Below are 16244 nucleotides of genomic sequence, written 5' to 3' on the forward strand. Positions count from 1 at the left end.
AAACATAATCAAACAAATTATTATAACCAACATTATCATCATTAATTAATCCATATGCCGGACTTGAAAACCCGGGTTCCCCCAGGCAATTTTCTAACAGATTAAAAGTCAGGATGAATTCTAAAATAAATGCAAATGGATAATAAATCACAAAGGACTATATAGCTCTAAGTTAATAAAAGGGAAGGATGAAACAAAAGCTTTCTGAAGAATTTAATAGGAACTAATGCATTAATTAAAATGGTTACATTTAAAATGGTTACACTGTAATCCATCCATTGGAACAATTATATAAAATGGGCCCCTTCCCAAAATTTGCACTGGTCAATGGCAAAAAAAAAAGAGCATTTAAAAAATAGGCTGTGATGTTTGTTTGTTTGTGTGTGTGTGTGTGTGTGTGTATACAATTAATGTAGAGAAATGTACTATGGCTACCTCTTGTTTAATTTCTCGTGAAAGTGCCTCATAGAGTCTCCACAGGACTGTTTTTCCCGCCAAAATGTCACATGACTCTGCAGCTGACTTCCTTTCCCAGCCAAAATGTCACATGACTCACCCCCCCCGACTTCCTTTCCTGTCAAAATGGCAGCTTTTTCCACCTTTCTTCAGAACACCCATAAGAAACGTTTGTGGAGCAACAATCTCCTACAAAAAGTGGGTAGCTGGAAACCTTGTAATATTTTTACATATGTGGTTTATATCTGCATCATCACAATTTGAATTTATTAGCTACCCAGGCCCCAAAATTAACCATTATTTTTATATCCCCACTTTTAAAAGCTGTACATCATAATCTCCTCACTTTAAAGCCTGCTATCTGAGGGATTCTGGGAGTTGAAGTCCACCTACATTAAAGTTGCCAATGTGAGAAACGCTGTGGAATGTTTCTAAAATGCACTGAGTTTCCCAAATGGACCACAAAATACTAAGTACAGTACATCCATTTTTATTTCTCTCAGGTTCTTGTTTGGGCAAACTGCTGAGGACCGCCATGTTGGCTGAGGGATTCTGGGAGTTGAAGTCCACCTACCTTAAAGTTGCCAAGGTGAGAAACACTGGTGTGGAACGTTTTTAAAATGCATTCAGAGTTTCCCAAACGATCCACAAAATGCTAAGTTTGTATATACAGTATACACAAAGTGTATCCACTTTGGCTTCTCTCAGGCTTTTGTTTTGCCAAGCCACTAAGGATCAACATGTTGACTGGGGAATTCTGGGAGTTGAAGTCCATTCATCTTAAAGTTGCCAGAATTAAGAAACATAGGAAGAAACAATGGATTGGATTTCAATTTTGAAAGCCAGAGGGCAAAGATGAGAAATGGTGTTAACACTATATAATGATATAACACAAAATGTACTTGTTGTTTAGATTTTAAACATATAGAGCTTTATTTTACGAAGTAGGTGATATATTATGAATATATTTCTTCTACTAAAGATATATATATATATATCACATAGAAACATAGAAGACTGATGGCAGAAAAAGACCTCATGATCCATCTAGTCTGCCCTTATATTATTTCCTGTATTTTTATCTTAGAATGGATCTATGTTTATCCCAGGCATGTTTAAATTCAGTTCTTGTGGATTTACCAACCACGTCTGCTGGAAGTTTGTTCCAAGCGTCTACAACTCTTTCAGTAAAATAATATTTTCTCATGTTGCTTTTGATCTTTCCCCCAACTAACTTCAGATTGTGTCCCCCTGTTCTTGTGTTCACTTTCCTATTAAAACACTTCCTATTAAAACACATATACACACACAAATCTAATAAATAAATAAATAAAATAAAATAAATAAATATTAAGATTTAGATAAAAGAGATTTTATTCTTTGTATTGATGTAATGTAACTTTTTACAGTAAGGCAGAGAGGAAGAATTTTCATTTAGATTTTTAAGAATTGATAATGTTATATATAATTAATAGAAAATTTTAGGCAAAGAGAGATAAGAGCCTCCCTTGAGGGAGTAATAAGAAAAGAAAAGTTTATATATGATTGATTTTAAGCCATGTTGTTGTGTTTATAACTATATATTGTTTTATTTTATGGTGGAGAAAATAAAAAAAATCTTATACCGAAAAAAGAAAAGAAAAAAAGAAACACCACTCGCCTACAGCCAAATTCATAAACCTACTTGTTGTACCACGCCAACGTCTGACCTGGTTTAAATTAGTCACAGAGAAATAAATGAATCCACATCTAATTTGGCACCAAGAGGATTCATTGCCTCCTTGGGATCAATTCACCAATTGTTACCTCTCAATTGTATAACAAGTCCCCAAAGATCAGGCAATCCAGTTGGGGGCAGGGAATTATATATAAATATTTATGTTTCTTTTATATATAAACTTCACATCTGCTCAGGTTCTGGGGACAGATGAATGGGGAATATATTTTATCTGAAATGGTCTGAAAAAATGTATTTGTTTGTTTGTTTGTTTGTTTGTTTGTCTGTTTGTCTGTCTGTCTCTGTCTGTCTGTCTATCTGTCTATCTATCTATCTATCTATCTATCTATCTATCTATCTATCTATCTTTCTATCTATTGGACTTATATGCCACCCTTCTCCAAGAACCCGGGGCAACTTACAACATATAAAAAAAACACAAAAAACAATGCAAAAATTCCAATATTTAAACAATCTAAAACCCCAAATTTAAAAATCGTACACCCCTACTCACTCATACCACAATCATATTAAAGGCCGTGCTAGATGTTAGCGGCCTGCCAGCAAAGGTAAGTTTTCAAAGCCTTTCAGAAGGCCAAGAGAGTGGGAAGCCATACGAATATCCGGGGGGAAGTTTGTTCCAAAGGACCGGAGCCACCACAGAGAAGGCTCTTCCCTTAGACCCTCAAGATGACATTGCCTGGCTGACGGGACCTGGAGAAGGTCAACTCTGAGGGACCTGACATTGGGATCCATGAATCAGGAGACGGTCCCATAGGTAATCTGCCTGCATTTGGAACCCACTATTAAGGGCAATGGATATCCTCTTCCATTTCCTCCCCAAATCCGAATTCCTGATGAAATTCAGATTTAAAATCCAATGTACAGTAATCTGGAATTCCATTTCCATTGCCGTGGCTGTTCAATTCAGACTTTCCAAATCCATTCAGGGGAAATTTTATTTATATATTTTATTTATTAGATTTGTATGCCGCCCCTTTCCGTAGACTCGGGGCGGCTCACAACACAATAAAAAACAGTTCATGACAAATCTAATAATTTACAATTTAAAATATTAAAAAAACCCATTATTAAGCAGACATGCATACAAACATACCATACATAAATTGAATAGGCCCAGGGGAGATATCTCAGTCCCCTCATGCCTGACAACAAAGGTGGGTTTTAAGGAGTTTACGAAAGGCAAGGAGGGTAGGGGCAGTTCTAATCTCTGGAGGGAGCTGGTTCCAGAGAGTCGGGGCCACCACAGAGAAGGCTCTTCCCCTGGGTCCCGCCAAACGACATTGTTTAGTCGACGGGACCCGGAGAAGGCCAAGTCTGTGGGACCTAACCGGTCGCTGGGATTCGTGCGGCAGAAGGCGGTCCCGGATATACAGTGATCCCCCGGTTATTGCGTCCCCGACCATTGCGAACAGGGTAATTCGCGATTTTTCAACCCGGAAGTCAAAACACCATCTGCCCATGCGTGCCCTTTTTTCTATGGGCACGCATGCGTAGATGGTGCCCGGCAGATCAGCTGCTGGGCGGCTTCCCTGGGTCTTCCCCCTCTTGCTGGCGAGAGGGCGAGCAGCGGGCATCAGCAAGGAGTTTCCCCACCGCCCACGCAAACTCCTCGCTGCCGCCCGCCCTTCGCCCGCCCACACCGTTCATTCTCGCGGCCAGAGCGAGCGCGGACAAGCTGTTCGCTGGCGCTAGCTCTCACCTGCCTGCCCGCTAGCGAGGAGCCGCCTGCCTGCCCGCTAGCGAGGAGCCGAAGATTGGGGGCGGCGCGACGTCGCCACCGGCATGGGGGGCTTACCAGCACCCCCCGGACCCCCAACCCGGGTTTGGGGGGCTGCTAGGAAGCCCCCCATGCCGGCGGGGACGTTTTAAAAACACCCGCGCAACTTTCCAATGAGTCCCGAAGACAAACGCGTTGTCTTCGGGACTCATTGGAAAGTCGCGCGGGTGTTTTAAAACATCCCCGCCGACATGGGGGGCTCGCTAGCACACCCCCAAACCCCCAACCCGGGTTAGGGGGGTGCTAGCGAGCCCCCCATGTCGGCGGGGACGTTTTAAAACACCCGCGCCGCCCCCAATCTTCGGCTCCTCGCTAGCGCTGCGGAAGTAAAAACACCATCTGCACATGCGCAGATGGTGTTTTTACTTCCGCAGCGCTACTTCGCGAAAACCCGCTCGTTGCGGGGGGTCCTGGAACGGAACCCTCGCAAAGAGCGGGGGATCACTGTAATCTGGTCCGATGCCATGAAGGTCCGATGCCATAATATGCCTGGAATTATGAGATATATATATATTTTTGCAGTGAAGAAAAATATATAAAATTGCTTTTGTTTCTGGTTCAAACTAAGGAGATCATAAAGACATAAAAAACCCACAAAGGCCAGGAAGTTCATAAGTCTTCCTCTCTTTTTTTTTTTCTTTTTTTGGCCTCCAGCACTCAATAATTCACAGCTAACTGCCCAGAACATGAACGCTTCTTTCTTAATTAACAGAGCTAATGTGAATCTAAAATAAGAACACTTTAACTTATGGCTATGCAGAAATAGAGAGTTTCTAATCCATGGATAAAACACATCATGCCAAATTTCCCCGGTTTCCAATCCTGCAGCAGAAAGTTATCAAATGCCCGGGAATAACACTATACTTAATGAATCTGAACTTTTTTTGCTAACATTTTATGGAATCAAGTTTCAGTTTTGTGCCCTTCCATTCCGTTCCCTGCCATATTTTCCAAGTATTAAACAATAAAGTTACAAAATGGCCCTTTTTAAGTTGCATTCTTCTGCAAGAGTGCGGGATCAATGTTTTGCCCGACGAGATGGCTACTATTTATTTTTAGATTATTTATTTATTCATTCATTTGTCCAATACACAATACATATGGAAGAGAATAGACATGAAGTAATATATATATATATAAAGATAATATGTAAAAATAGAGGAGAAGATATATGAAAGCCCACTTAGCAAACACTTCAGAAGAGAAGGATTGAGGGGTAGTGATTTATCACAGTCTCAAAATGGGTGAGCAGTGTGGTCGGGCGGTAGGAAAAGCAAGTAGGATGCTTGGCTGCATAGCTAGAGGTATAACAAGCAGGAAGAGGGAGATTGTGATCCCCTTATATAGAGCGCTGGTGAGACCCCATTTGGAATAATACTGTGTTCAGTTCTGGAGACCTCACCTACAAAAAGATATTGACAAAATTGAACGGGTCCAAAGACGGGCTACAAGAATGGTGGAAGGTCTTAAGCATAAAATGTATCAGGAAAGACTTCATGAACTCAATCTGTATAGTCTGGAGGACAGAAGGAAAAGGGGGGACATGATCGAAACATTTAAATATGTTAAAGGGTTAAATAAGGTCCAGGAGGGAAGTGTTTTTAATAGGAAAGTGAACACAAGAACAAGGGGACACAATCTGAAGTTAGTTGGGGGAAAGATCAAAGGCAACATGAGAAAATATTATTTTACTGAAAGAGGAGTAGATCCTTGGAACAAACTTCCAGCAGACGTGGTTGGTAAATCCACAGTAACTGAATTTAAACATGCCTGGGATAAACATATATCCATTGTAAGATAAAATACAGGAAATAGTATAAGGGCAGACTAGATGGACCATGAGGTCTTTTTCTGCCGTCAGTCTTCTATGTTTCTATGAAAGGAAGAAAATATATATGATATATGAGATAAAGGAAAGACAATTGGACAGGGGACTAAAGGCACACTAGTGCACTTATGTACGCCCCTTACTGACCTCTTAGGAACCTGGAGAGGTCAATCGTGGATAGTCTAAGGGAGAAGTGTTGGGGGTTAGGGGTTGACACTATTGAGTCCGGTAATGAGTTCCACGCTTCGACAACTCGATTGTTAAAGTCATATTTTTTTACAGTCAAGTTTGGAGCGGTTAATATTAAGTTTGAATCTGTTGCGTGCTCTTGTGTTGTTGGGGTTGAAGCTGAAGTAGTCATTGACCAGTAGGACGTTGCAGCATATGATCTTGTGGGCAATACTTAAATTGTGTTTTAGGCGCCGTAGTTCTAGGCTTTCTAGGCCCAGGATTGTTAGTCTATTTTCGTAGGGTCTTCTGTTTCGAGTGGAGGAGTGAAGGGCTCTTCTGGTGAAATATCTTTGGACGTTTTCAAGGGTGTTGAGATGTCCGAGATGTGGTATGGGTTCCAGACAGATGAGCTGTATTCAAGGATGGGTCTGGCAAAAGTTTTGTAGGCTCTTGTGAGTAGTGTGAGATTGCCGGAGCAGAAGCTACGTAGGATCAGGTTAACAACTCTAGAAGCCTTTTTGGCGATATTGTTGCAGTGGGCTTTAGCACTTAGGTCATTTGATATTAGTATTCCAAGGTCTTTTACTGAGTGTGGGTATACTAAAACTTGATCTTAATCAAAGAGAATTTGGGGGGGGGGTGTTTCTGGATCATCTGAATCATTATTTACTGCCCAGGTCAGGACATAACAATGCGGGAAGCAAAGTTAATTGCACTTACACTTATATACCACTTAACAGTACTTTGCAGCCTTCTCTAAGTGGTTTATAGCAGTGGTCTCCAACCTTGGGCGCTTTTAAGACTTGTGGGACTTCAACTCCCAGAGTTCCTCAGCCAGTAAAGCTCCAGATAGCAAAGCAAAGCTGGCTGAGGAATTCTGGGAGTTGAAGTCCCACATGTCTTAAAGCGGCCAAGGTTGGAGACCCCTGGTTTATAGAATCAGCATATCGCTCCAAATAATCCGGGTCCTCATTTTACTGACCTCGGAAGGACGGAAGGCTGAGTCATAAGAACCTAAGAAGAGCCCTGCTGAATCAGGACAAAGCCCATCGAGTCCAGCATTCTGTGTCTCACAGTGACCCACCAATTGTCCATGGGGATCTTGAGCAGAAGGACAAGGCAAAACCCTCCCTTTCCCTTGACCCCCAACAAATGGTACTCAAGTGAATCCTGCTTGATTCAACCAACGTAGAGGCGGCCCTTGGACATCTGTTTCAGTAACCCCCGATACACTTGGCATCCATGAATCTGTCTAATCCTGCCTTGAAGCTATCCAGGCCTGCAGCTGTCAAGTTTGACGGCAGAAAAAGACCTCATGGTCCATCTAGTCTGCCCTTATACAATTTCCTGTATTTCATCTTAGGGTGGATCTATGATTATCCCAGGCATGTTTAAATTCAGTTCCTGTGGATTTATCAACCACGTCTGCTGGAAGTTTGTTCCAAGCATCTACTACCCTTTCAGTAAAATAATATTTTCTCACGTTGCTTCTGATTAATTAAGGAACGTGCATAAGCGCAGCACTGTGCCTATCGTCCCTGTCCTATTGTCTTCTTTTGTTACTTTTTATCATTTACTTATCTAATTTTATTTGTACAAATTACCACCCTATAATTGTTTGACAAAATAATTAAATAAATAAAATTTTAAAAAAATAAATCTTCCCCCAACTAATCTCAGATTGTGCCCCCTTTTTCTTGTGTCCACTTTCCTATTAAAAACACTTCCCTGCTGAACCTTATTTAACCCTTTAACGTACCCCTTTCCCTTCTGTCCTCCAGATTATACAGATTGAGTTCATTCAGTCTTTCCTGATACGTTTTATGCTTAAGACCTTCCACCATTTTTGTAGCCCGTCTTTGGCCCCGTTCAATTTGATCCATATCTTTTTGTAGGTGAGGTCTCCAGAACTGGACACAGTATTATTCCAAATGGGGCCTCACCAGCTCTCTGTACAACGGGATCACAATCTCCTTCTTCCTGCTTGTTATACCTCTAGCTATGCAGCCAAGCCTTCTACTTATTATTTATTATTATTATTATTATTTATTAGATTTGTATGCCTCCCCTCTCCGTAGACTTGCTTTCCCTACCACTTGACCGCACTGTTCCCCCATTTGGAGACTGTCGGAAATCACCCCTGTAAATTACCTGTATTTCGGATGATGTAACCTAAAATGCACCTTTTAAAAAAAAATCCATATTGCAATTAGGAATTGCTCATTTTCCACCCAGTTCAGATTTAATCCTTTGAACGACTGAGATTTGGGGGGGAAAAGAATCTGTGGGAAGCCTTGATCTGAATAGCTTTGCTCCCTGTCGAGGCTGTAGCCTAGGATTCAAAATTGCTTCTTCCCTTTCTATCGCCATTTGGATGTTCAGAATTCACACCTGAACAAAAATATTTCTCCCATGAAATTTTGGCTCAGCCTTACGGAACGAATTAGGTTAACCCTCTCTGTTTTTTTTCACCACCTGGAAAACCAAGCCTGGTGCCCCCCCCCCCCCAAAACCCCCATCTCTCTCATTCCCCCACAGAGATCCATTTTATTGCAACCAATCCACAAACTCTGTGATTAGTCCAGAGTTAAAATGGCTATAAGCGTCGCTTTCAATCGAGGTCTCCCCATAGTGACATAAGCTTTCTGCATCCTATTTGCCTAGCAATGAGCCTGATAACCCAGAAACATTTAGCTTTGCACTGAGGTACAATTGCTAATTTTAGTCAAATAAAAACAAAACCTCTCCAGATTTACTCAGAACCCACACCACATCTCAGACATCAACACTCTCAAAAACGTCCAAAGGTACTTCACCAGAAGAGCCCTTCACTCCTCCACTCGTAACAGAATACCTTACGAAAATAGACTAACTATCCTGGATCTTGAAAGCTTAGAACTGCGGCGCCTAAAACACGATTTAAGTATTGCCCACAAGATCATATGCTGCAACGTCCTTCCGGTCAATGACTACTTCAGCTTCAACACCAACAACACAAGAGCACGCAACAGATTCAAACTTAACATCAACCGCTCCAAACTTGACTGTAAAAAATATGACTTTAACCATCGAGTTGTCAAAGCGTGGAACTCATTACCAGACTCAGTGGTGTCAGCCCCAAACATTTCTCCCTAAGACTCTCCACGATTGACCTCTCCAGGTTCCTAAGAGGCCAGTAAGGGGCGTACATAAGTGCACTGATGTACCTATCGTCCCCTGTCCAATCTTCTTTCCTTATTTCATATCTCATACATTTTCTCTCCTTTCCTCCAACCTCTCTTCTTTCTTACTTTCTATCATTATATATATATTACTTAATGTATATTCTCCTTCATATGTATTGTATATTGGACAAAGAATAAATTTAAAAAAAAAATAAGTAAGGACTGTGGGATATAAGGGGGACATAAGATCTTGAATGTCTGGAGCGACTGGAGGCTTTTCAATCTACTCCGTAATATTTATCTTTTTCTCCTCTACACTTTTAAAAATGCCGTTATACCACTTAGGTTTGTTTTTATAGGGCCATTTTTACTGTTCCTCCTATGTTACTTCGATGGGTTTCACTGAAGGGCTGTCTTTACAAGAAGCAAACAGGGAAAGAAATAAAAGCAAAGCACCCTATCATTTATCCGAATGATGACGTGACCTTCTCTGATTAATATATCCCATGGCCTTATATGTTTTTATATGCTTTTAGCCTGGCTTGTCTAAATGTTGAATGCTTTCTTTAGGGCACCATGTATCTTGGGAAAACATATTTTACGGTGGCTTTATCCAGTATAAACTTTCGTTGTTGTCATACATCCGTACAAAAACAATGACTCATTTTTTTCATATATATATATGACGGTCTTGGTATATTCGGGTTTCTTCCCGTGTAGGATTTAGAAATTTCTGGCGACGTTAAGAAAAAAGAAAAAACCTCCTCCCTTTTCCAACACTTCAAAACTACAGGACATGAAATTGATTTTGACAGTACTAAATTAATTTCCAAAACAGAACAATACAGCAAAAGAACAATCATGGAAGCCATTGAGATAGAAAAACATCCCCAAAATATGAACAAGCGGGATGATACCTCCCGCCTATCAGACATCTGGAAACCAGCCCTCATTAACAAACGTATCCCAGCCATAGAAACTGAAACCAGACTCAGAACACACATTGCAAAACAACCAAGTAGCCTGCAAGCTCCAGTATTTAGAGAAGGAAGGCAGCTCAGGTCTCGCTGTGTTCGCCCTAGAACAAGGACAGAAGCACCAGCCTGAAGATGACGAGTGGGACCTCGTCGAAATGTCGCCAAAAATTTCTAAATCCTACACGGGAAGAAACCTGAATATAACAAGACCGTCATACCTGTACCCGTGAAAATCTACGAAAACATATATATGTGTGTGTGTGTGTGTGTGCGTGTGTGTTTTGTGTCGAATCACCCTGGTATATTGTAGGAACATCACAGCTCCTTTTTTGCCTCTATGCCCAACCCAGAGCCATTTCCAAGGCAGTTAATTTATTCATAGCCGACAAACTATATTCTGTATGTGTCACAGGTTTTTGCTGAATTTCAAAATTAAGGGAGACTAGGATTCAATTCAATTCAATTCAATTGATTAGATTTGTATGCCGCCCCTCTCCGAAGACTCGGGGCGGCTCACAACAACAATAAAAACAATATTCCAGTGAAAACAAATCTAATATTAAAAAGCACATAAAACCCTGTCATATTTAAAAAAGCAAACAACATGTATATACCCAAACATAAATATAAAAAAGCCTGGTGGAAAGGTGTCTCAACTCCCCCATGCCGGGCGGTATAGATGGGTCTTGAGTAATTTACGAAAGACAAGGAGTGTGGGGGATACAGTGTCCAATCCCTTCAGCTCTGTATCAGGGAATGGTTATATGTTTTTTTTTGTCGAATCACAATCACCATTAGAGGTTAATTCTCTGGCTTACAAGGCAAAGGTTGCAAGTTCAAGTCCCAGTGATGGTATGGCTAACTGATGAGGCCCAAATAAGACCAAAATAGATCTATCCTAGTCTCCCTTAATTTTCAAATTCAGCAAAAATATGTCACACACACACACACATATATATATGATGGTCTTGGCATATTCGGGTTTCTTCCCGTGCAGGATTTAGAGATTTCTGGTAACGTTTCGACAAGGTCCCACTCATCATCTTCAGGCTGGTGCTTCTGTCCTTGTTAAAATGTAGGGTAAAATGTTGGGGGTTAGGGGATGACACTACGGAGTCCGGAAAAACTCGATTGCTAAAGTCATATTTTTTTACAGTCACGTTTGGTGCGGTTAATATTGAGCTTCTATCTGTTGTGTGCTCTTGTGTTGTTGTGGTTGAAGCTGAAATAGTCATTGATAGGGAGGACGTTGAAGTATATGATCTTGTGAGCAATACTTAGATCATGTTGAAGGCATCGGAGTTCAAGGCTTTCAAGGCCCAAGGTTGAAAGTCTAGTTTCGTAGGGAATTCTGTTTCGGGTGGAGGAGTGAAGGGCTCTTCCGGTGAAGTATCTTTGGACATTTTCAAGGGTGTTGATGTCTGATATGGGTTCCAAGCAGATTCCTTGCGATCCAAGGGACTTGCAGGAGTCTTCTCCAGCACCAGAGTTCAAAGTCCTCCAGGGGAAGAGCCTTCTCTGTGGCGGCCCCGACTCTCTGGAACCAACTCCCCCCAGAGATTAGAACTGCCCCTACTCTCCTTGCCTTTCGTAAGCTCCTTAAAACCCACCTTTGTCGTCAGGCATGGGGGAACTGAGACATCTCCCCCGGGCTTATACAATTTATGCATGGTATGTTTGTATGTATGTTTGCTTAGTAAATGGGGTTTTTTAAATCAAACCGGGTTTTTTTAAATATCTTAAATTATATTTGGATTTGTTATAAATTGTTTTTATTCTGTTGTGAGCCGCCCCGAGTCTGCGGAGAGGGGCGGCATACAAATCTAAATGAATGAATGAATGAATGAATGAATGAATGAATGAATGAATGAATGAATGAATGAATGAATAAATAAATAAATAAATAAATAAATAAATAAATTCTTTGGTGCTCATCCTTCCTTATGGTCCAGACAAATTCCTTGTGTGTCCAATCACACTTGGCCAATAAAATCCTATTCTATTCTATTCTTTCACAGCCATTCTTTGCAACTATCCATGTTCCCAATCAATCCCAAGTTTTTAGGAAAGAATTCCATCAGACTGAGTAGAGTGAATGATGGAATGAAGGGATGCCGTCAAAAACACCCCCAGTAGCATCTTTTGCCCTCTCCAATGTCCGAGTGAGAAGGAGAGAGAAATTGGAAAGATGTTCTCAACCCTCCTGAGAATTAAATAGAGAAATGGAAGGCTTCTTTCTGCAGGAGACCTCTGAGAGGGGGCTCGACAGGTTTTTAGCAGAGCTTTTATTTGAGCTGACGTCTTGCGTTGAGTTGTTGAAGGGCACCTGGAAATTAGCCGAAGAATTGCAGGCACTCCTGAGGCCATAGGATGCACTGCCCCGTCCTTAACATCTCACTAGCTAGATTCATCAGGACAAGTTGAAGCCAGGCCTTGACAGCTGAGGACTTGACATTTCCCCTGAAGAAGTTGGACAGGTGATGAGTAAAACAAGATACTCCGGCAAACTTCCTGTTTGCGGTCATTCTCTCTCTCTCTCTCTCTCTGTCTCTCTCTTACATTCATTTCTTCAGTTGAAGGGAATTTGAGGTCAATTTCCTTCAAGAGAGAGTTCCGTTGTGCTTTTTTTACTTTTTAAATAAGTTTTTTATAAGTTTGCAAGGCCCCATAGTTGAAATAACCTTGGTTTCCAACGTGTCCTTTTGTGGCCTAGGTTGAAGACATATATATATTTGCAGACATTGATAATAATAATGAATAATTCTTGATTATTTAAATAATGAAGAAGAATCAGAATTTTATAATGTATGGCAAAAGGTATATATTTGGTGGGGAAATAAAGAAAAAGGGATAATTTTGTTGTTATACTATTTTAAATATATTTGAACTAGTAGTTTTATTGTATTAGAGGGCGGTTATTTACAATATAAATGTAGATTCCTTTCTTTTCTTCCCTTACTTTCTTTTCTTTACTTTAGTTTGATTTAATGCATAATTTAAGGTATGTTTTTATATATGTTTTTATAAATTTTTAGATGTGTTTTTTTTTATTCTTTACTTATTATGTTATAATTAATACTTTTACACACCTTACAGATGATGTTAAAAAATGATAGGTTTTTTCTTTTTTCTTTTATTTTTAATGTACTTGTTAATGACTTCTCTCCTGAGCGGAGCGACTGTAGCTCCACTGTATGTTTTATGTTATGTGTGTCATGTTTGTTTATGCAAATGAATAAAAACTATTTTAAAAAATAATAATTAATAATTAATAGTTTATTAGATTTGTATGCCGCCCCTCTCCGAAGACTAATATAATAAGACTAATAAAGAACAAGGCCGAAGTAGCGCTATCCTAGTCTCCCTTAATTTTAAAAATTCAGCAAAAACATGTGATACATAGGAAGATATATGTATATACCACATTTCTGACATTAACACCCTTGGAAATGTCCAAAGATACTTCACCAGAAGAGCCCTTCACTCCTCTACCTGAAACAGAATTCCCTACGAAACTAGACTTACAATCCTGGGTCTAGAAAGCTTAGAACTACGGCGCCTTAAACATGATCTAAGTATTGCCCACAAGATCATATGCTGCAATGTCCTGCCTGTCAATGACTACTTCAGCTTCAACCACAACAACACAAGAGCACACAACAGATTCAAGCTTAATATTACCCGCTCCAAACTTGACTGTAAAAAATATGACTTTAATAATCGAGTTGTTGAAGCGTGGAACTCATTACCGGACTCCGTAGTATCTTCCCCTAACCCCCAACATTTTACCCTTAGACTATCCATGGTTGACCTCTCCAGATTCCTAAGAGGTCAGTAAGGGGCGTGCATAAGTGTACCAGTGTGCCTTCCGTCCCCTGTCTTATAGTCTCTCCTATATCTCATATATCTTCTCTACTATATCTCTATAAGCTTCATTGTTGCATATTATTGTGTATTGGACAACATAAATAAATAAATAAATAAATAAAATAAAAAATAAAAATTCCTCACTTTGTTCAGCAAATGGTCATACATTTGATTGGGTGATATAAGGCTAGAGGTTGGATTAAAAGACTTGCATATACCCAAGGTCCATTCCAACCCTGATCTTAGGTTGGCATTGAAATATCCTGGTCAGCTTTATTAGTCTTATTACATTAGTCTTCAGAGAGGGGCAGCATACAAATCTAATAAATTATTAATTATTTATTGTTGTTATCAATGTCTGCAAATATTTGGCCACTTTCCTCCAAGCTATCTTTAAAATCCATCTTTAGAAACATAAAAACATAGAAGATTGATGGCAGAAAAAGACCTCCTGGTCCATCTAGTCTGCCCTTATACCATTTCCTGTATTTTATCTTAGGATGGATCTATGTTTATCCCAGGCATGTTTAAATTCAGTCCCTGTGGATTTACCAACCACGTCTGCTGGAGGTTTGTTCCAAGCATCTACTCCTCTTTCAGTCAAATCATATTTTCTCACGTTGCTTCTGATCTTTCCCCCAACTAACCTCAGATTGCGCCCCCCTTGTTCTTGGGTTCACTTTCCTATTTAAAACACTTCCCCCCTGGACCTTATTTAACCCTTTAATATATTTAAATGCTTCGATCATGTCCCCCCTTTTCCTTCTGTCCTCCAGACTATACAGATTGAGTTCATGAAGTCTTTCCTGATACGTTTTATGCTTAAGACCTTCCACCATTTTTGTAGCCCATCTTTGGACCCGTTCAATTTTATCAATATCTTTTTGTAGGTGAGGTCTCCAGAACTGGACACAGTATTATTCCAAATGGGGTCTCATACAGCGGGGTCACAATCTCCCTCTTCCTGCTTGTTATACCTCTAGCTATGCAGCCAAGCATTCTACTTGCTTTCCCTACCACCTGACCGCACTGTTCACCCATTTTGAGACTGTCACATCACATTGCGGTGGCCATTTCTTTCCGAAGCGTTTTGTTCATGTATGTCAGGCTGACAAAAAAAGTCATTTCTTGGTTAATGGTCAGGCGCTGGCTATTATTTATGCTGCCCTGACCTCCTTTTTTAATCCGATTATCTACAGTCTGTGAAACAAAGAAATTAAAGCAGCTCTGACGAGAACATTTCAGTGAGAGAACCAAATAATTAATGGAGAAACAAGGCAGGCCGTTGAGAGGGAAAAATGGAAAAACCAAGACATTAATTTTCTTTTCTTTAAAAAAGGAAATTCTTTTGTATAGTTTTTTTTTAATTTACTTCTTTTTATGGTTTCTTTCCTGTCATCGACATTTTTGGTTTGGTTTTCCATTTTATTTTATTTATCTATTTATTTATTCGAATTTTTTTTAATGCCACCCTTCTCCTTAGACTCAGGGTGACTTACACCATGTTAGCAATAGCACTTTTTTAACAGAGCCAGCCTATTGCCCCCACAATCCGGGTCCTCATTTTACCCACCTCGGAAGAATGGAAGGCTGAGTCAACTTTGAGCCAGTGATGAGATTTGAACCGCTGACCTGTAGATCTATCAGTCATTTTTTTTTTATTTGAAGTAGGCCACTCAGAGACTCAGTTATACAGTGGTTATATAAATCTTTGAAATAAAGTAAAGTAAAGTAAAGTAAAGTAAAATAATAAAAGAAAAGAAAAGAATAAAAGAAAAGAAAAGAAAAGAAAAGAAAAAAATAGTGGACCTTCTCCGGGTCCCGTCGACTAGGCAATGTCATCTGACAGGGCCCAGGGGAAGAGCCTTCTCTGTGGCGGCCCCAGCCCTCTGGAACCATCTCCCCTTGGAGATCAGAACCGCCCCCACCCTCCTTGCCTTTCATAAGTTGCTGAAAACTCACCTTTACCGCCAGGCATGGGGAAATTGACACCTTCCCTAACTACTGTTTTATATATGGTTTGATTGGGTTGTGTGATTATTTTATTAATAAGGGTTTTTATATTGTGTTTTTAGATATTGGATTTGTACTTTGTTATTATTGTTGTGAGGAGCCTTGAGTTCTCAGAGAGGGGTGGCATACAAATCTAATATATTATTATTATTATTATTATTATTATTATTATTATTATTAAATACATAAGTAAGTAAGTAAGTAAAATAGATAGATAGATAGAAAGAAAGAAAGAAAGAAAGAAAGATAT

General features: G+C 40.0%; 1 long non-coding RNA gene across 1 annotated transcript in view; it reads left to right on the plus strand.

Moving 5' to 3' along the window:
- Nucleotides 1–16244, plus strand: part of LOC139175325 (uncharacterized) — a 32899-nt gene that overhangs the window by 10686 nt on the left and 5969 nt on the right. The window contains exon 2 of the long non-coding RNA XR_011560509.1: nucleotides 960–1045. This is a non-coding gene — a long non-coding RNA (uncharacterized lncRNA). The remainder of the gene's footprint in view (nucleotides 1–959; nucleotides 1046–16244) is intronic.

This window comes from Erythrolamprus reginae, chromosome 13 (assembly GCF_031021105.1).
Source record: "Erythrolamprus reginae isolate rEryReg1 chromosome 13, rEryReg1.hap1, whole genome shotgun sequence".
Taxonomy (NCBI): Eukaryota; Metazoa; Chordata; class Lepidosauria; order Squamata; family Dipsadidae; genus Erythrolamprus; species Erythrolamprus reginae.